At 42.3% G+C, this 20,399-nt stretch overlaps 1 long non-coding RNA gene across 1 annotated transcript; it reads left to right on the top strand.

The window, feature by feature from the left end:
* The first annotated feature begins 9,673 nt into the window (after window positions 1-9,673).
* On the top strand, window positions 9,674-18,765 carry LOC119000777 (uncharacterized). The gene is made up of 3 exons (XR_005069406.1): window positions 9,674-9,771; window positions 16,698-16,863; window positions 18,468-18,765. It is a non-coding gene; the product is annotated as an uncharacterized LOC119000777 (long non-coding RNA).
* The last annotated feature ends 1,634 nt before the right edge of the window (window positions 18,766-20,399 follow it).

The following is a 20,399-nucleotide window of genomic DNA, read 5'->3' as shown; positions in this document are numbered from 1 at the left end:
ACCTGGAAATCAAACTGGTGACCTTTCGGTTCAGTGGCCAGAGCTCAATCCACTGAGCCACACCAGCCAGGACTCCTTTTCTGCCATCCTCCCTCCCTTCCTTCTTTCCTTCCTTCTTTGTTTCCTTCTACCTTCCCACCCTCCCTTCCCCCTTTCCTTCCTCTTCCTCCCTCCACCCACCCCTGCTGCTTCCTCCCTTTTTTTCTATTTCTTAATGACAAGTCATCACTTGAAGTAAGTCTATTCCTTGCAATGTGAAAGAGGCAAATTAATATAATTCCTCATGACAAGATGGTTCCTCATCTAAGTTTTTGGTACATGTCACAAACATTGTATATTAAAGCACAACCCCGGCTGGTTGTGGCTCAGTGGATTGAGCACCGGCCTACAAACAAAAGGATCACTGGTTCAATTCCCAGTCAGGGCACATGCCTGGGTTTCAGGCCAGGTACCCGGTTGGGGTGTGTGAGAGGCAACCACACATTGATGTTTCATTCCTTCTCTTTCTCCCTCCCTTCCCCCCTCTCTAGAAATAAATTAATTAAATCTTTTTAAAAATGTACAGAGAAGCCAGCATGCCAGAAAAAAAGAGCACAAGACTGCTTCCCAGGGTCCCAGACTTTCTCTAAGCAACTGTTACCTTATTACGCACGAGAACTAAATATCTTTCAATTAAAATTATGTAAATTTTTACAAACTCTCTTCAGAGAGAATGCAAAGAGGGAATGAAATACTACCCACTGATTTACAAAAAATCAAAGAGAACAGATTGTTGACTTTGATGAGACAGTCCAAATTTTTAATGAAGAAAGTAGACGAGTGTCTGGGGAGAAGTCTACAAATAGCTCTCAGGAGAGGTGCAGTAAAGAAATTTTCACGGCTTTGTGCAGCCTAAGCCAAAATGAGTTCGTGAGAGCCTTTTCTAAATTACCATAATTGTAATAAACTTTCCCTTGGCATTGTCATTCAGCAATGTGTTTTTTCTACAGCTTGTATTTAACAAACAGCAGTTTAGCTATGACTGGGAGTACTTACCTGATGGGAAGCATTACCCACCACCCTTCCCCCGGGGTGGGATGTCCCCAGTTGTTTGTAGGGCACTTCTTTCTAAAAGGTTGTCCGGACTCGACCCTGGGTGAGGAGATGGTCCGAAAATGAACATCCTTCTTTAGGCTCCCAAACCTTCAATTTACAGACACTTGGAAGGGCTCCCTGATAGTAAGCTAATCAAGGTGTTGGCAGGATGAATAAAATTGGGTATTCACAGACTACCATCAGTAGTTTCTACTGTTTTATTAAAGATTCTGGTTCAGAATTTTTCTCAAAAGCCTGACAGCTCTTCCAGAGCTCGCTCCTGCCGCAAAGCCTCCCTCAGGGAGTGATCACTCTAGATGCGTCTGTCACTGCAGCAGGAAGGTTTTGGCAACGAATAACAGAAACCCAACTCAAGTGGCGTCTGCATAACAAGATGTCTGACGCTGTCGCTCTGTTTCTCTGAGACCGCCTTGGCTTTCCCCTTCTCTGCATGAGTTTTGTCCCAGGGCTAGCATCTCTCAAGGCTGCAGCTGGAGGTGGCATTTCCAGGCATTACAGTCTGACACAGCAGTGTTCACAAGGGGAGCTTTCGTCACTTGCCCCGTGACTAACACACTCATCAGCGAGGAGAATTGGACTTATGCAGACAATCTAAAGCTGGAGATGAGCTAGCGTCTCTTAGTGCTATTGGCTTTGTAGAGGAGAGTACATCCCACAACAGTTTTGGGGCTCTGTGAGGGAGGAGGAAGGGTGAATGAATATTAGGTGACGTGGGGGATTCTGCTTAAGTTGTATTTTTCAGTTCCTGGTATCGTTGCTTTTAACCAGAAATGACAGTTTCTTTGGTTTCATTATTATTCATTTAGTTTGTCGGGAATTGTTTCGCTAAGGTGACAATATGTAGCGATGCATATTTTCATCAACAATGTTTTGGACCGCAATTTTTCCCATAGTTACATTTAAAGATACGTGGACTCTGGTAACCAAAAATGAACTATTCACATCCCATTGCCAAAGCAGATAATTCCGTAAGCCCCAACACCATCACCAACAACCCCAACTTTCTTCTCCAGGGACCACTGTTACCAGAGATTTTCCTATAAAAAGAGAAAAAGTGAATTACGTGTGTGTTTGGGGGTGTGTTTTTCCCTCTCAGTGGGCTCTGCTTGGAAGGTCTGAGAATCTCTGGTTCGGATAGCAATGTCCTGTTAGCTTTTCTCATTTCACTTTGCCACCGTGATTGGAGGAGATAGAGCCTGCCTCTTACTATCATACATGCTTGCCTTTATCTCAGGGCCTGGAGATCCACCTTCTTAGCCTCTTCTATCTGGAATTGGCAGAAACCAGATCACTTTAAACAGGTGACCTTCTCTGCTTCTTTTATAAAGTACAGAGATCAAGGCTCAGAAACTAAAAACACAACTATTCTGGCTGGAGTAATTCCAAGTTAATTACTACTGTCGTTAGCCATTAAATTAAAAATACTGGCACTTATACTAGACACACTACAGAGTGCAGGCCCTCGGCATGTCTCACTTAGATTGATCTGATTGCTCCTTATTTGAGCTCTTTGACTCCTCCAATTCCTCTTGGACACAGTTCTGGATGGATCTTTCAAAATCACCAAGTTGGTCATGACATTTTCTCGCCTAAAATCTTTAAAATGCTTTTCACAGGTGCCTTATTCCATTTGGGTTGCTGTAACAGAATATCACGGCCCCAGTGGCATATCACAACACATCTATTTCTCACGTTCTGGAAGGTGGATGTCCAAGACCAAGGCACCAGCAGATTTGGTGTCTGGGGAAGCTGTGTCCTGGTTCTTTGAATTCTTGGCACACCAGCAAGATCATCTAGGAATGCTCAGGGTACACAGTGGATTGCCTCTCCCAAAAGGCTTGGACACATTATCTAACTTCTTAATACCTCACTTCCTTGTCTCTTAAGTTGGGAAAATAATGGGACCTGCCTCACAGGGACATTGTAGGGGTTAAAAGATTTAATAATGTTTAGCTCTTAGACCAGCTCCCAGTCCAGAATAAGTGATCAGGAGCGTTAGTTGTTATTATTATATTAATAACTCTTCAATCTGCCCCCGTCCTATTATTTGCATATTTATTGGTAGATTTTATAACATCTCATGGTAAGGATTTGTTTACACATTTTCTTCTCTACTGGCCTAAGTGCTCCTTGAGGCTCATTCCTCCTCGGATCCCAGAATCCAGTCCAGGGTGGGCAACTATGTGTGAATGGAGGAATAAATGAACAGTCTTCCTGTGTAATAAACAATGTGATCTCTGCAGAATCCTCTCTCTATACCATTGATCAAATTTGAAGGCTCCAAAAACTCTTTACTCCTTTGCGGGGGGAAAGGTGGTTCTCTTTAATGTAATACTGTTTCTAACAGAACTACATGGCATGGCAGTAAGGCCACACAGATGAGAAAATTAAGTACTTTCTCCCGTAGATGAAAAACCATCTATTTTTATCTGCTTCCATTTCCATACAACAAGAATGATAATAGTGTCATAGCATCGCTGGGGGGTTAAATGGGTTAATGTGTGTAGAATGCTTAGGATGGCACTTAGCACACACTACATGTTATGTTAGCTATTTATTCCCCCTTAACTCCCATATCCTATTAAACTCTGTCATAGGAAATCATGGCTAGAGGTGTTTCAGTCACTTGTGATGCAGAAGAGAAAACACAAATTTACTTTTCACTGTTATTGCTTTACTTCAGAGCACAATAATACGTGGGGACAGGATTCAGATGGTCATTGTTCCATCGCCTGCTGCTCAAGAAATAATCCAGGTCAACCCATGGAATCTGTACTTGCAGCACTGGCTGGGCCCAATGGGCCTCCTCTGACCATAGAGAAATAGTCAAAAGAGGTGATCCAGCATCTATCATAGATTCTGCTCTGTGACTGCCCCTCAAAAATTTCTGAAGAACGAATAAAAGAAAGAATGAAGAATGAAAAAGTCACTGAAACTGTTTAATACGGTCACTGTTTCACATACCTGGTAGGAATGCCATCCTCCCATACTTCTTTCTTGAAATAAACTGGACTATAGATATAATGTCAAATTCTTTTAGCTGAGTTTTCTGAAGTTAAGGTCTTTCATCCAGCAGCTTTGACTGTACAAACCTGGCTTTAAAAAAAAAGAAAAAGCCTTCCCTGTCATGTGGCACCATGCACTGTTCTGTTAGTTAGAAAATGTAGCCTTTTAATCGGTATGTGGATTACTGGCCCCCAGGGTATAATAAATAGCCAAAGCCCCTCTCACCCTAGAAACGTTAGAACTGAGAAACACGAACGGCCCTGCGGGTGAGACGGGATTGACTACAGGTCTGTGCTTTGCTTGGGTTTCACAAGAGGACCTGTGTTTCTTCTCCCACAGTCTACCCAGAGCAGGGATTTAACCCACAGCTGCTGCCCCCATTTGCTCAGCTCTGACGACACACACCTGCCTGGCTGGCCTGCGAGCCGTAGAACAAACACGCTTCTTCTCTGAGGAAAAAGAAAGATCATGAAAAGATGCTGTGGACAGAAAGGGGAGTTCAACAAGCATAGAGCATTCAAGAGTGGACATTCCCGACTCAGTGCCAACTCTACGCACCTTGTATTAATCAGGGTTCTCCAGGGAAATAGAACCAATAGGAGACAGATAGATAGATCCATATTTATGAAGAGATTTATTTTGAGGAATTGGCTTGTGTGATTATGGAAACGGAGAAGGCTCACAGTCTGCCATCTGCAAGCTGGAGGCCCAGGGAAGTCAGTGAGTGGTGTAGTTCCAGTTTGAGTCCAAACCCCTGAGAACCAGCGACACTGAGGGTGGAAGTCCCTGCCCAAGGGCAGCTCAGCAGGTATGTAGGAAGCAAAAGGCGTGAACACCCTTCTACTTTTTTGGTTGGATAGTGGATTGCAGGAGGCCAATCCACTTTGGGGAAGGCAATCTTCTTTACTGAACCCACTGATTCAAATGCTGATCTCATCCAGAAACACCTTCACAGAAGCACCCAGAAATAACGTTTAATCTGGGTACCCTGCAGCTCACTCAAATTAACAGGTAAAATTAACCATTACAGATAGGTATAATTTTTGTGTATATATCATATATATGTGTGTACCATATTTTTGACTATAAGACACACTTGCCCCCAAATTTGGGAGGAATAACGGTTGTTAATGCTGCTGTTGAGCTCTGTTTACATTTACATTGGTGAAATATTATTTGTTATTAAATATTTTACCACATTTTTGCTTCAAAATTCTTTTTCCTATTTTCCTCCTCTAAAACCTAGGTGAGTCTTATGGTCCAAAAAAACATAGTATATATATTTACAGACAAATATAATATACACACATTATATACAAAGATATACATATTTACATGAAAATATTCTTTGAAAATATATACAATCAGCTACTTAGCTTAAGCAGTCCTACAATATTGTAACTACTTTAATATTTTTCACATCAAGAAGCTAATGTGTCCAAAATCACACACCTAGTCAAGAGCAAGTCCACACAGAGCTCTCAGATGTTCTGTCTCCTGGCCTAAATCGCTTGCCACACTGGACCGTGGTTGCTCTTCCGTGTTCCTCGGCAGTAGCTAGTCCATGGAATCATTTGCATCCGAAAGAGCCTATGTAAAGAACTCAAGCTCACCTTCACAAGAAAAAATAGAGTATCCATTAGGCACTAGATGTTTAGAGAACTCTCGCAAGTTCAGACAAGGAGATGAGAAGACGCTCACCCAATCCCTTATTCTCTTCTTGGGCACGTAGGAAGGCTAGACTCCTAAATTCCCTGTGCAGTTAGGTGCAGACACATGCAGATCTGCTATGCTCCACCCCCAGGCTGGGCCATCCCACATCTGTGCCCTGGTCCACAGTCTCCCTCTCCCCTGCCAGCGGGACTGTGAGCAGAGGCTCTGAGGTGTGAAGACTGCACCAGGAGTAGACCTAAGATTTGAAGGGAAGCTACCCTATCCAGGAAAGCTGCCGGACCCACAAAGGAGTGTACGTGAGCACAAAGGAAAATTAAATGGAGGTAAGCCGTGCAATTTCAGAGCTGACTTCAGAGTATATCAGAGTTTGAAGTATATCTTCAAACTTCAGAGTTTGAAGTATATCAAACTCTGTCCGTGCCCCAACCACATTCCCTGAATCCTCCCACAGGTCCCCTGAAGCTGCAGTCTGGGGCATCCTCACTCAGTGACCCAGGTCTCTCTCCACCTTAGGGTATTCTTTGGCCATATGGGATTGCTTGTTCTGAATTTGCGACAGGCAAGAAGTGATAGGAAGTGAGTGCCTCCAGAAGCAAACCTACCCAATAAGGGAGGTGTGTAGACATCTCATGTTTCTTGTCTTCTGGGGAGACAGTTGCAAGGTATGCTCTCCATACTCTCTCATGCAGGACTGAGCCCTAAGGGTCCAGCGTAGCAACCCTCTCACTATTACAGATTGCCTTCCCTTTCTCACCATCTCACTTCCCCACTCCCTCACCGTCTTCCAGGATCACTTCCCAAATAAAGTACTTACACCCAAATCCTTGCCTCAAAGCTCTGCTTTGGGTCAGGCCAAACTAATAATATGTCAACTAGCATAACTTTCCTCATAAAAAGAGTATAGTTGAATGAGTGAAATATGTGTTCTCATATTTTTAAGATTATGAGTTCTATTTCTCCCTGTTATTCCAGTGCATGAACCAGGCATTAGGGTAGTCTTACTTACCTGATACTTAAGAAATATGATAAGGAATAATTAACAACCCTGAAGTTACATACAGATGTTAAATATTATTTATATTTTTATAAGCTTTTTATTTATTTTTAGAGGGAGGAAGAGACAAAGAGAGAAAGAGAGACATCAATATGTGGTTGTCTCTCTTGCGCCCCCTACTGGGAACCTGGCCTGAAACCCAGGCATGTGCCCTGACCAGGAATCGAACAGATTCCTCTGGGAATCAAACCCTTTGGTTCTCAGGCCAGCACTCAATCCACCAAGCCACACCAACCAGGGCTAAATATTATTTTTGAAGTAATTAGCAAAATATATAGTTTGCAAAGTGTTTCCTGGTCACAAAAGCAAAACACATTCCAGTGTATAAAATTTGGAAAACACATAAACACCTAGACAGGAAAATAAAACACCCTCAATTATCATCCCATGCTGGCTTATAAAATTTGGGTGCACAGCCTTTTGTTACTGTTTTCTGTGCATGTATATTTTAACAAAGAAAAAGATCACTGTGCATGAATAGTTTTGTAACTTGCTTTTCTCAAGTACTGGAAAGCAGACACGTAGCCTTCCATGGTGCCCCAAGCATTTCGGGAAGTGGGTGAATACCATCCATCTGTGGATACAGACTGATAAATTGTGCCAGTATCATATTTGAGTCCACCCCAAACCCACTGAACACACTAAAATAAAAAATATGCAAAAATCAGGAAGAATTCAAACCTACTTAGCACTCTCCAGGAGATCACAGGTTTTTCTTTTCCATTTCGTTATCTCTGGAGTCCAGCATAATGCTTGACACAGCAAACTTCCAATAAAAACCTCTTAAATAAAGAAATGAATCAGCAAAGCATCTGACACCACGTTCCTGGCTGGATTAAGACCATTGCAGTCAGTGGGAGGCAGCAGTCAGCGTGAAAGTGCTTCATCAATGTCAGGCTTCTGGGCAGACTGCTTACTTCACTGTACCCACTTTATTCTTTTCTTCGTGTGTCAGTCTCTCCTTGTATCAACACCCTGCTCTTCCATAACCACCCAACATCCCAGAGGAGGAGTCAGGTTTCCCACTGGTTGGACACAGCTCATTCCTCTTGTGAGAACTTTCCCTTTTCTACAATATCATCTCCTTGTAAATCATTCACACAAAGTTACATTTGTCAAGAAAATGATTGAGAGCATTCTACCACGCTGTAAACAGAGATTTTTTTACCTCTGTTGCCAATTTGCAATCTTCAATAATGTGGCTGCATGCCTGCCATTCTACAGGGGCCATGGATGAAGAGCTTATGGTCCAAAGTGTTACTGACATTTAATATCCTAGGATTATCAGAGGTGCTGAAAAGAACCTTGGGCCGGTCCTGAGTTCTCTCCCTGGCCAGCAAGGTCTTCACGATCTATACTAGTGTTCCTGCCTCTGGGGACTTTTAGATCCTCGAGAAGTGTTAAAGTAGCCTTACAGGCTTATCTCCACGGCCAGTTAGGTGTCATTGTCACCAACTGGGTTTTGGTGATTTCAGATGTCACCTGGCTGAGCGACATTGAAAATGCTACTCTGAAAGGTACTCTAGTTGTGTTTGAACTTGGAGCTGGCTGCCAGGTGCACTATGCCACACCAATGGTGCATTACAAATCCTTACCGCCCTTCTGGGCAGAGGGAAACAGGCCCAGAGGCTTGCTCAGCCCTCAATCCAGACTTCCTGTGCTACATACAACGTGCTGTCCATTTTTAGATGATACTCTCGGTTTCCTTCCCCGAAAAACTAGCTCCGTGGCAGGAACTTCCCAGTAGTAATCCATGGGAACAACAGAGGAGAGCCATTTAGGAAAACATATCAGTGACCTTGTCAACAATGGCATCCGCATTACATGCACCTTTGTATTTTCTAAAGCCTTGAACGCAGTGGGCATCACAGAACCAGGAATGCACTGGATGTCCATTCAAAGTGAGTTAAGTTGAGTCAAAGAAGGTAAGCTATCAATTGACGTATCTTCATGATTGGCTTTTTCATGTTTTTTAATAGATGGAGCCCACTATCACAACCCTGAAGAAACAGAAGGAAATAGTAATTGCTCTCCTAGTTACAGAAACGGTGGCTAGTAATTAAACACATGAACTACTAGATATAGTCAGGTAGAATGTTTTATGCAGATCACTCATTGGCAATAATCAGAATACAAATAGTCCCTGGTTTGAGTGAATACAGCTGACGGTGTAGGTGCAAGAGAAGGCGTGGAATGAGGCCTGGTGGAGAAGTAGTTCGGTGGGCTGAGAAACTTTCTCTGTTCACTGGGAAATGACTGTGCTTATTCATAAAGTAACAGTTACAGATTAGGAGAGATAAAGGAAAAGTCAACTCTTAACATGACATTTCATCAAAAATATTTTCACGTTAACATCGTAATTTGAGGTAAACAGCTAACATAAATGAAATGCCAGAAAATTACAAATGATCTCCAGTATAATAAAAACTGGACTAACGTTTTTAAGTTATGTATGGTCTACTCTTCTACAAAGAGTAACAGAGAAAAGTTCCATCTAAATATTTCAGTGAGAGAGTTTCAGGTGAGTGACCGTCGGTGGCTTGTACAACGTAGTACGTGAACACAAAGCAACACTGAAGTGCCCCTGAATTCTCCCAGTTTACCAGCTTCTCTCAGCTAAGGGTCAGGAGGATCACAGTGGAGATTCTGTCTTTACACAGGGAAGGCTAGGACTTTAAAACAAGTAATCAACCTCTTCGCCTAAAACTTACCCAGGAGAAAGAAAACACTATCTTAAAGTGCCCTCTAAATTCTGCAGATTCTGGTTTAGGAGAGAGGAGAGCTGGGCGGATCCTTCAATAAATGTTTACTCAGCAGTCCTTCAGTGCCTGGAACTACAGGAAGCTCCCTGTCTCAGAACTAAGAAAAGGGTCCACAGTCCAGACTGAGACTGACAAGTAAACAACCCAAAAGCTCCACGTGCCAGTAAGTGGCAGAGAGAGGTAAGTGCAGGGTAACTAGTAGCTTATGGTTTGGGGTTTTTTCACAGAAATTAGTCTAGGAGAAGTTACCACCATGCAGGGAAGGATAAATACAACGTGGGGTGGGGTACGGGTGAGTGTTGCCTATTTAGAATAATTTTCAGGTAGAGAATGCTGTAAGACTGGACGCCCCTCCAACTCATGTGCAGCTTTGGACAAATTTTACCTCCCTCCTGGGTAAAATAAGTTGGATGAATAAAATAATCACCTTTAGATACGAATTTATGAAAAATTCTAACATATTCTTCATGTCTCTTCTTTTATAACTAATTCATTAGATTGGTCTTGCTTTTCTGGCACTGAATATGTGATCATTTGCAGTATTTAGTTTAAAATTTTAAATTAGAATTGACAAGGGAAGACTTAGTGGGAGGAGTTGGTAATTAACTGCTGATGTAAAACAATAAAAAATTCTGAAGTTATCAGAGTACAGAGTATGTTGTTTATGTAAGGACATTACATTTTAAAACCTTGTTTAACTTCATACCACCAGGGCATCTTGCCATAATCAGCCAAAATGTTGGTAAAGCAACTCTGGGGAAATGCGTAATACAAATTTCAAGGACATTCTGATACAAATTAGAAATTTTTATACAATGCATTATCTGTTGGGAATGGATTGTTTTGTACTTCGATGTTTTGCAAATTACAGCCTTGACTTGAAAAAAAAATCTCCTTGAAAAATGTATCAAAGATGTAGCAAAAAAGAGGTGAAAATGGCTGAAGTTGAAACTGTGTTGTAAGTTTGTGTTGGGGAAAATGGAGCTGATTTATCCTATTTCTTTTCATTATTCCTCAATGTCTCATTTTTACTTTCTAAACCTCCTCTTTCCATTTCCCCTCACAGGCCTTTTCTGAGGCAGAGGCAACAAAAGGAGAAGAGTAGGACACGTCGAAAAAGAGACTAGAGAAGGTGAATGGCAAAACGGAAGTGTGTAGGAGAGAACTGAGGAAAAGGGCAATTTAGAAAAGGAAGAAGGACTATCACTGGAATACCAAAATACTGAAAACGAGACTACAAATAATTCGGGCTTTGTGTTTTTAATATGTGTTTTTGTTTAAGAGTAGAGCAAAGGCACCAATATGAGTGCCAGGGACAGAGTCAGTGTGTTTCCACAGCTGGTTGTACCAGATGACACGTGTGTTCTTGGGCCTTGATGGTCTCCAAGGTACAACCTCAGTTAGAAACCTCCACTGGGCTCCGGTCCCTTGGCAAAGCACGCAGCTCTTCACTCTTTCCCACGTACACGGGAAACACGTTTCCCTTTTACCTGGGCGCTCTGGAGCAGAGGGTACAAGGGATTTGCTGAACCTCAAACATCTCCTCAATGTGCACACTTTGTATTCCTGCTTCCATTGAACAGCATTCTAAAATCTTTCTCAGAACTCTCCTCTTTTTTAATGGGAGATAAACATTATTTCTTTTCCTCACTTAACCTTGACCTGCTGCAAGCTTGTTCAGCAAAAGTGTTAAGTTTCAGTAAGTGAATGAAACACACTTGAAACTCCTGAATGTGCACTCCAGTGCTCTGTATGGCTTCCTGATCTTTATTTTGAAGGAGTTTCCTTGCCAGAAGCTCTTTGTCTAGTACCCAAGAAACTAGGAGATACTATAAATTTAGAGCACATTATTCCTGAAAGGTCAAATTCTTACCCTTGATCCCCTGCAAAGAAATGTTACAGATAGGAATCATTCTTATCATTACCCCATGTGGCATAAGGCGTACCAGAGCAAGCACAGTGCAGCTAAATAGCTTTCATCTATGGTTATTTATCTCATTAATGTATTTGGTTTTAGGCTTTTTTCATTCAAGTCATTTTTATCATTTACTCCATCCCTGACTCTTATTTTCTTATCCAATTTCAGCAGAGATTTTAACAAAATAATTTGGGCATTCAAAAAGATAGAGAAAGACAATAAACATGGCTAACTCACCACTGAATTTAAGAACGAAGACATTTTACAAATCAAAGCCCCTACATGCCCCTGATAGATCCATCTTCAACCAAATACCACTCTCCTCAGTTTGCTATTTACCACCTTCTTCACATTTCTTGTATTTGTAAATGGATATTTGTTAGAATAAAGATGAAACTTCTGTAGCAACAAAACCTCAAAATATAGCAGCTTGAATAAAATAGAAACGTATTTCCACCACAGTAGTCCTTTAGATGTCTTCAATTTTTTTCATGGTACTCCCCATTGCATTATTCTTGTTTGTGCGGTTAAAGACAAACAGATTTTCGTCCCTATTCTCAAAGGACACAATGATTTACCTGGCTTCCTGTCCCCTCAGAGTAACCACTGCTCTTGCAACTGTTTTCCCCTCAGTTCAACAACCTTGTGCTTTGCTGTTTCTAGAGAGCAAGGCTCACGCCTAACCCTTATTATTTTAAGCTTCCTCTGCTTGCCTCTGTAGAGAAGGAGAAGTGGGCAGCTAAAACAACAAATGTGGAGCAGTGACAAGAGCTCCCAAACCCCACAAACTTATTTAGGGTGACTTTGAGTTTCAGGAAGCAGAAAACACTCTTAGCTTTTCCAGTGACCCTGTTCTATTTGTTATTTCACTTTTTAAAAAATGCTGGTCATAAATAACAACACTGATTTTATAGCCCCACTAATGATTTCTAATCCTACAACTTGAAAGTGCTGGTCTACCAGCTCCTGACTCTCTTAAACGACACCTAAAGCTGTCATGTCTTCCTGATTCCTTAATGCTCAGAGATTGCTGTTGTTACTGAAACTATTTCCACTGGACTGTTGGCCCTTCCTCCAAGAACATCCCCCTCCAGCTCTAGACTTGGAGAAGCTGTTGGCTAATGAGTAGTACGTGGGACACAGTAGGCCAGCTGCGCATGCCTTAGGCCCATGTAGATTAGTTTAGACCTCAAGGGAACAGCAGACCACTTTATTTCATGTAGGGGGGGCACTACCCCAAAGATAAAAAGGAATCTCACTACACCTCATCATACAAACAAGAATTTGAGTGATATTTGACTGAGACTTTGAGTGATATCATTGAACTACATCTTATCCTGGCCTTTGGGTGCCATGCTCTATCCTAGATAATTAAGCAGCCCAGAAAAGTGCATAGATAGCAAATTCCCCAAACCCAACTAATTCACTGCTCAGTATCCTGAGAAGACATGTCACAGTCACCTGCATGGCCCTTGCTAAGCAGGCACATCTTGGAGACATTGCTTCAGGACTCAAGGTTGTCACAGAGGTGAAGGGAGTGTGCGCGGACTGGAAGAGTATTAAGATAGCGATATTCCCCAAATTGATCTTCAGATTCAACAAAATTCCTATCAAAAACCAGGCCATCTTCATTTTGAAGAAATGTACACACCGGTCCTAAAATTTATATAGAAATACAAGGCACCCAAAATAACTAGGACAATCTTGAAAAAAAGAACAAAGTGGAAAGACTCATGCTTCACAATTTCAAAATTTGCTACAAAGCAACGGTCATCAAGATGCCGTGATTCTGCCATAAGGGTAGGTGTGTGGGTCAGTGAAATCGATTTGAGAGTCCAAAAATAAACCCTAGTGCTAGTGATCGATGGATTTAAACCCTAGCATTAACGATCGACTGAGTTTCAGTAGTTGTGCCAAGACAACTCAATGGGGAGAACACAGTCTTTCCAACAAATGGTGCTGAAGCAGTAGGACGTCCATATGCACAGCAATGACTCAGAGGCTCTATCGCCCATTACACACACACAGGAACTCAAAAGGGATCAAAGACCGAACTGTAAGGGCTAACACTGTAACACTATTAGAAGGAAACAGGCGTGTATCTTCATGACCTGAGATTAAGCAATGGTTTCTCCCCCCTAGAAACAGTACAGTTGAGCTTCAAAGATCCTGCTTCATACAGCTCTGGAAATCTGTTACAAAGTCTGCCCATCACTATCGTTAGAGTTAGAGTTCCAGATACTGTCGCTGAAATGCGGCTAATGGTGCAACAGAGTGTGTGTGTGTGTCTCCTTAGATGGCACATACACACGTGCATACACACACAGAAAAGTTGTCCATTGTCACTCACAGAGCCTTGGTCGGGCTCTTCAAAGTTTGGGCTCCAAAAGAAAATCCTGCGCCTCCTTCAGTCTAGGCAGGAGAAGCAAGTAGCCATCGGAAAAGGCAAGTTCCCTGGGTAGGACGTGCTGGTCTGGAAGCGGCTTTAAATATAGCCTGGAGTATTTTAACCTTCACAGACAGAAATGAAACTGGATATAAAGAACCACCAAGACCAGATGTCACAAATGTTCTGATCATCTCTCCAGAGACATGAAAAGAGGAACGAGAGAGAGAGACTCCTTCCTGGGGGAGCGCACGCAGCTGTTGGCGAGCGCTGGGACTTTCCCTGAGCACCGCAAACGCTTCACAGCTGGGCAGTCTCTGCTGGGCTGTGCATGCTGAAAACGGCCACTCTGGATTTTTAAGCAGTTAATATGACTGTGGAGGCAGCACTCCTGAAACAGAAACCTACAGTTCTCAACGTATTTCTAGCTCTATGTGCAAAAAAGCATGTTTGCTGAAATGTCCAACAGCGTTATACGAATGAGCTAGAATGTGTTGAGTGTTCACTGTGGACCAAATACTGTTCTAGGAACGTTACCTGTCTAACTCACTTAATCTTTAAATGTATTAACTCATTTTATTCTCATAAGGATTAAATGGATCCTTATGAAATGAGTGTGCATTTTACCAAAATATGTATGTTGATACACAAGGAAGTTAAGTAACGCGCCAGATTCATGGAGCCACCACAGGGGTTTAAACCAGGCCATGTGACTCCAGAGCCTGTGCGGTTAACCATCATTTTCTTTTGCCAAACTGCCCAAATACAAGAAACTGCAAAATGAAATTGTCCATTCCTGGGTCTATTAGTTTCCAATTGCTTCTGTAACGAGTTAGCACAAATTGAGCAACTTAAACAACACAAGTTTATTGTCTCACATTTCTGGAAATGAGGAGTCAGAAACGGATCTTACGGACTACACTACAAGGGCTTGCAATGCTGGGATCCTTCTAGAGGCTTCAGGGCAGAGTCCAGTCCCTTGTCTTTTCCAGATTCTAGAAGCCACCTGCCTTCCTTGGTAGGCGGCCTTTCTCCATCTTCAAAATACACCATTTCCTCCAACCTCTGCTTTATTGTCGTATCTCCTCTCATCCTGAGCCTCCTGCCCTCCTCTTATAAGGACCGTTGTAATTGTATGGGACCCACTGGATAATCCGAGATAATCTTCCCATCTCTAGCTTCTTAACTCAATTACATCCAAAAGTCCCTTTGCCCGAGCAGTGACATATACGCAGGTTTCAGGGATTAGAATGGGACATCTTTGGAGGGCCATTATTTGGTCTAACACAAGAGGGGAGCTAATAAGCCTACAGATTTGTCTACATCATATGGTGTTTTAAAAAAGAAAAGGAGAGGAACCATTGCATGCCAACAATTTTTCCCATTTTTTAATTATTTGTAGTTGTGGTAAAATACACATAATACATCACCAACCATCCTGTTTTTAAGGGTGTGCTTCAGTGGCATTAAGCACATTCACATTGCTGTGAACAATCCCATTTTTAAAATAGGCAAGTAGTATAAATAGATGTTTCTCCAAACATGACTTACAAATGGCTGATAAGCAGATGAAAAGATGCTCAACATCAGTATTCATAAATGAAATGCAAATTGCACCACCCAGGAATATCACTTCACATCCACGAGACGAACATCAAAGAGACGGGAAATGAGTGTTGATGAGGAGATGGAGGACTTGGAGGCCTCAGACGTTGCTAGTGGGAATCTAAAATAATACTGCCACTTCGTGAAAGAGTTTGGCAGTTCCTCAAAGAGTTAAACAGAGAATTACCACATGATCTAATAATTCCACTCCTAAATATATACTCAAGCAAACTGAAAACGTATGTGTTCATAGAAAAACTTGTTCATGGTTATTCGCAACAGGATTAGCTGTAAGAGGTAAAAAGTGGAGATAGCCCAAATGCCCATCAAGGATAAATGGATAAACAAATGTGGCATAGTCACACAATGGTATATTATTCACCCATTAGAAGGAGTGAAGTATTGATTCATGTTATAACCTGGATGAACTTTGACTACATTATGCTAAGTGAGAGAAGTCAGACCCAAAAGGCCACGTAATGTATGTATCTGTACATGCTGTGTCCAGAAGAAGCAAATCAATGGAGACAGAATAGATTAGTGGTTGTCAGGGGTTGAGATGGGTTGAAAATGGGGAGTGATTGCTTAATACTACAGAATTCTTTTTTGGAGAGTGATGGGTTGGTTCTAGACTTAGTGGTGATGGTTGCATAATTTTGTGAACACACTAAACACCACTGAACTGTATGCCTTAAAAGAGTTAAAATGTAAATATTATAGATGTGCTTTGAAATGTGAGTTGTGACAGTAAATGTGAGTTGAAGTAGCACAAAAGTCCAGCCAGGTAGTTCGAAGGGTTAATGTTGCATCCCCACACTGCCTGTGGCTTAGTGAGGGCCCGGGTTCCTCAGCAGAGCACACTAGCTAACCTGTGCCAGCCAAGTGTGACTCTGTGACTCCGGACTCAAGTGATAGAGAAACCTTGGCTGTTTTCAACCACTGAGATTCAGGGCCTTGTTTATTATCATGGCATCATCTAGTCTGTGCTGCCTGAGAGAGGGCAGTAGTTCCAGATAACGCTGGGCATTCTCCTGTATCTCAGGGGGGCTGGTAATTTATTATGGCTGCCCCTTCTTGTTGTGCTTAGGAAATTTTGCTGCAAATTCTTTTAAATACTCTCAGGACAAGCAATAGCTGACTGGTCCTGATGAACCTAGGGCATCTCTCATTTGAATGGCTTCTCTTTCCCCCTCCCAGGGACAGCAGCTTAAAGAAGAATGTGGTTTGAGATCGTCAGCGGTGCACCGAAGCCATTCCGTACTGAGTTCCTCTTATCAGCTCTCAGTCTCCACAGAACTGAGTCTTACCGCTACATCTCCCCAGTCCCACTGAGGGGGACCCTCAAAATTATCTGGTTAAGAAGGTGGCCTTTGTTCTGTCTTTCCTCGATTTCCCCTAGCCCGGCCACTGACCCTCTGTTTTACTCTCTTTTCCCTATTCTGCCCTCCCAGCCTGGCTCTGAGTCAAACTGATAATGTCTTTTACTGGACTTGGTTGTAAGAACAGCGGAATGTTGTTTTCCCATACCATGCCTTATTTCCTGAAATTTCTATATATCCCTAGGATTTACACTGTCACAGTGTTAAATAGAACCTCATCTACAACCCTTTTCCAGCTGCTTTCTTTCTTGCTGCTTCCTGCCCCAGAGACTGGAAAGCCCAGCCTACAGGGTCTAACACCTCCCGTGCAGCTCCAGAGACTTGGTGAGTGGGCCCTCATCAACAAAATAAATGTGGCCCTGGCCATATAGCTCAGTTGGTTGGAGTATCATCTCACACACTAAAAGGTTGGGGATTCAAGTTCTGATCAGGGCACATATGGGAGGCAGCTGATCGATGTTTCTCTCTCTCTCTCTCTCTCTCTCTCTCTCTCTCTCTCTATGTCTCTCTCTCTTCCCCCACCTCTTCTCTCTCTAAAATCGGTTAACATATTTTATAAAATTTAAAAAATAAGGTAAATGTGGAAACGTATTGCAGATGACTCTGGATGCTTTTGCTTCCCTTGTAAAAAGAGAGAGACTTGATTAGACGGGCTCTCTTCCCTCCCTCAGTGCCCCTGCCTCCAAGGCAGACGTGATAGCACAAGAGAAAGTCCAAGAGAATTGCAGAGACCATCCCCCCCCCCAACCAAAGCCTGCAACTGCCCCCTGCTGGGCTGGTTTTTTACGTGAGAAAAACAAATCCCTCTTTAGTAGTTCTCTGTTACTTGGATTTTCTGATAATTAGAGCCTGAGGTATACCAAATAGAAAGATGCCCCAATAACTAGTCTTTCCTTAGACTTAGATCTCTTTAACTTGGCCAACTAATAATGTGAGATAAACTGAAGTTCCTTCTCCTAATCCTCTAATGTTGAATATATACTTTCATTGGGGTCAAGAGAGGTAAAATCTACTGTTATCTAGATTCCAACTGCTAATTGAAAAAATGTCTACTTGATTTTCATAGTTCTGTCCATAAACCATCGGCTAATTAATGCTGCTTAGCAATCCTTATGTTCTCCTCTGGTTAACTCCTTATCTCATTCCTTACAGTGACTATTCTAATATTTTCTAATATCTTCAAGCCTCTAATCACAGCCTCATTCTTAGAAAATGACACTGAGATTTCTCAAATTACTGCCCAGTTATTTCAAGATTGTCTCAGTTTTTCCTACCCTGTCTTCATGTAACAAACTCAAGGTTTTGGGGGGAAAATCCTTCTTCTTAAGATTAACTCTTCTTATATATGTGGTTAAAAAGTTTTTATTAAATGTATCATATGTAGGAAGGAGAGTATAGAAACATATATAGACAGTTAAAAACAATAAATGCCTATATACATTCATCTAGATTAAGAAGATAATTATTTTTATTATAAGAATCCCTATAATCCCCCAAAATGGAAGATCCCTTCTCTTCCCCCACCCTAGAAATAAACACTATCCTTGCTTTTTATTCATTTTCTTGCCTTTTTTCATACTTGACCGAGTGTGTGTTCCTAAGCAATACACAAGCTGAGCTCTGTAAGAAAATGACTTCCCCAGTAGAGGATAAACGGAACTGTCTCTGGATCCTCTCAAGCTTCTCTGTGGGTTCACAAGTGTTCCTTTGAGGAAATTCATGGGCAATTTCATAATGAGTCTTTGGAAACAAAGATCTCAATAGATTTGGATCATCTAACTGAGCTGAAATGTGAACCGGGTTCGACGCAACAGCAGAAATATGGCTGGAGCTGCTTTTAATTTTCGGCTTCTTCTTGCCTGCAGAATAAATTCCAACTTCCTTAATGTTTTGTTCATTGTACTTTATAATCCCTACTGCTTACTTGTCGGAATGGACTTCCTACCACCTCCTGCAGACCATGACTTGACCTACCCAGCAGACAAACCCTTACCACCACCAGACGAACATCATACTCTTCTTCTCCTGGCCTGTGCATGCACCACTCAGGCCTCCAGTCATCCTCCCTTTTCTCTGTCTCCCTGAATTCTCTCCATCTTCAAGCTCCCACGACAATGATACCTCCATGAAACCTCCTGGGATTTCCTTGCCCTCCTATACCGCCATACACTTCCCACCCACACCCTCTACCACTTCCATTCCCCCCTCCATGGACATGTGCATCCCTGTTAGTGAGTATTTATCACAAATTGTCTCACATCAATGAATTGATTCTACATTTGTTGAATCATTCCTACTGGATAGGAAGCTATTGAAGACAGGCATCTTGGTATGCCCATTATGCCAAATATGCTTTGCAACATACTCACTGCAAATATAGGTTAAGTGAGAAAGAACACATTTTATATACAGTAGGATTAAACTAGACAGCAAAATATGAGAACATGAAGTCTCAGTTGCAGCCGAATCCAAGCAGTGTGTACTGGTGGTGCATTTTAGCAACATAGTCATTAACTACCCTTCCCTGGCTCCTCTGAGCCTAATTAGCCAAGAGCCCAGCTGGGTGCTAAAGGCACTAACTAGATACAGGAAAAATAACTGTGGACTCTACCTGTGTAGCAACAGGTTAAAACTGCTGATTTATGGCTCTTGGCAGAAACAACTGGCCCTGTGCCTGGCACACCACAATGAAAGCCAAGGGGCCCCTCGGTGATCCCTCCGTAACCCAGCCCACCCCACCTCACCCCGTCTCACCCCACTGCAAGGTCTGGGTCACAGGTTTCCACCTGATCTGGGTTTGTATCAAGTGAGGTGGTCAGAAACTTCAGAGATTAGCCGTGAAGATGAAGGATATTTCATGGGGACAGAGTTAAGCCAATGCTTTTGCCTCTGAATCTTTATGGCCCCAGTCTCTCTTGCCCAGTGCAGTTTCCTGCCAAGTGTCTAGTGCCTTCCTGCTGATCCCAGCTGTTTCTTCCTAGAGGCGGCCTGGCAACCATTCAAATCTCTGACTCTGTTCTTTCAAAGGCCCACCAGGCTCTCTCCTTCCCTAGGGCCCTGGAAGGGGACTGCATGGCATATCCTGATAAAAGTTTTCACACTAAAGTGTTTATGGTTAAATGCATTCCCCTCCCAGGGATGTTTGCATTTAACTGCTAGCTTCTGGACCTGCCTGCCCCCAAAGAAGTGGATCTTTAATGGATGTGTATTTGCTGGGAAGAATGGGGTGGAAGTAGTAGCTTTTGGCATCTCTTAAAAATTCATTTTGAAGTAAACATTATTATAAAGTAAGCCATTCTAGCCTGCAAACTGTGAAATGTGTGTTGGGAGCTCTTACAAAGCTGATCTTCAGGGTAGTATGGGCAAGTGAGGGAGTCGGAGAGAAAAGTGTGTTTTTAAACAATAATTTAATTAGTTCCTAAGAGAAAGAGTCTTATCCCAAGTATGGGAACATTTTTAAATTCTCCTGTTCTGAAATGACACACTTTTTCAGTGTTTTCTGGTTTGGTGACTTTAATAG

This window comes from Sturnira hondurensis, unplaced genomic scaffold (assembly GCF_014824575.4).
Source record: "Sturnira hondurensis isolate 20B ecotype Veracruz unplaced genomic scaffold, ASM1482457v3 Scaffold0016284, whole genome shotgun sequence".
NCBI classification, from domain to species: domain Eukaryota; kingdom Metazoa; phylum Chordata; class Mammalia; order Chiroptera; family Phyllostomidae; genus Sturnira; species Sturnira hondurensis.
This window is presented reverse-complemented; position numbering and strand designations above follow the sequence as displayed.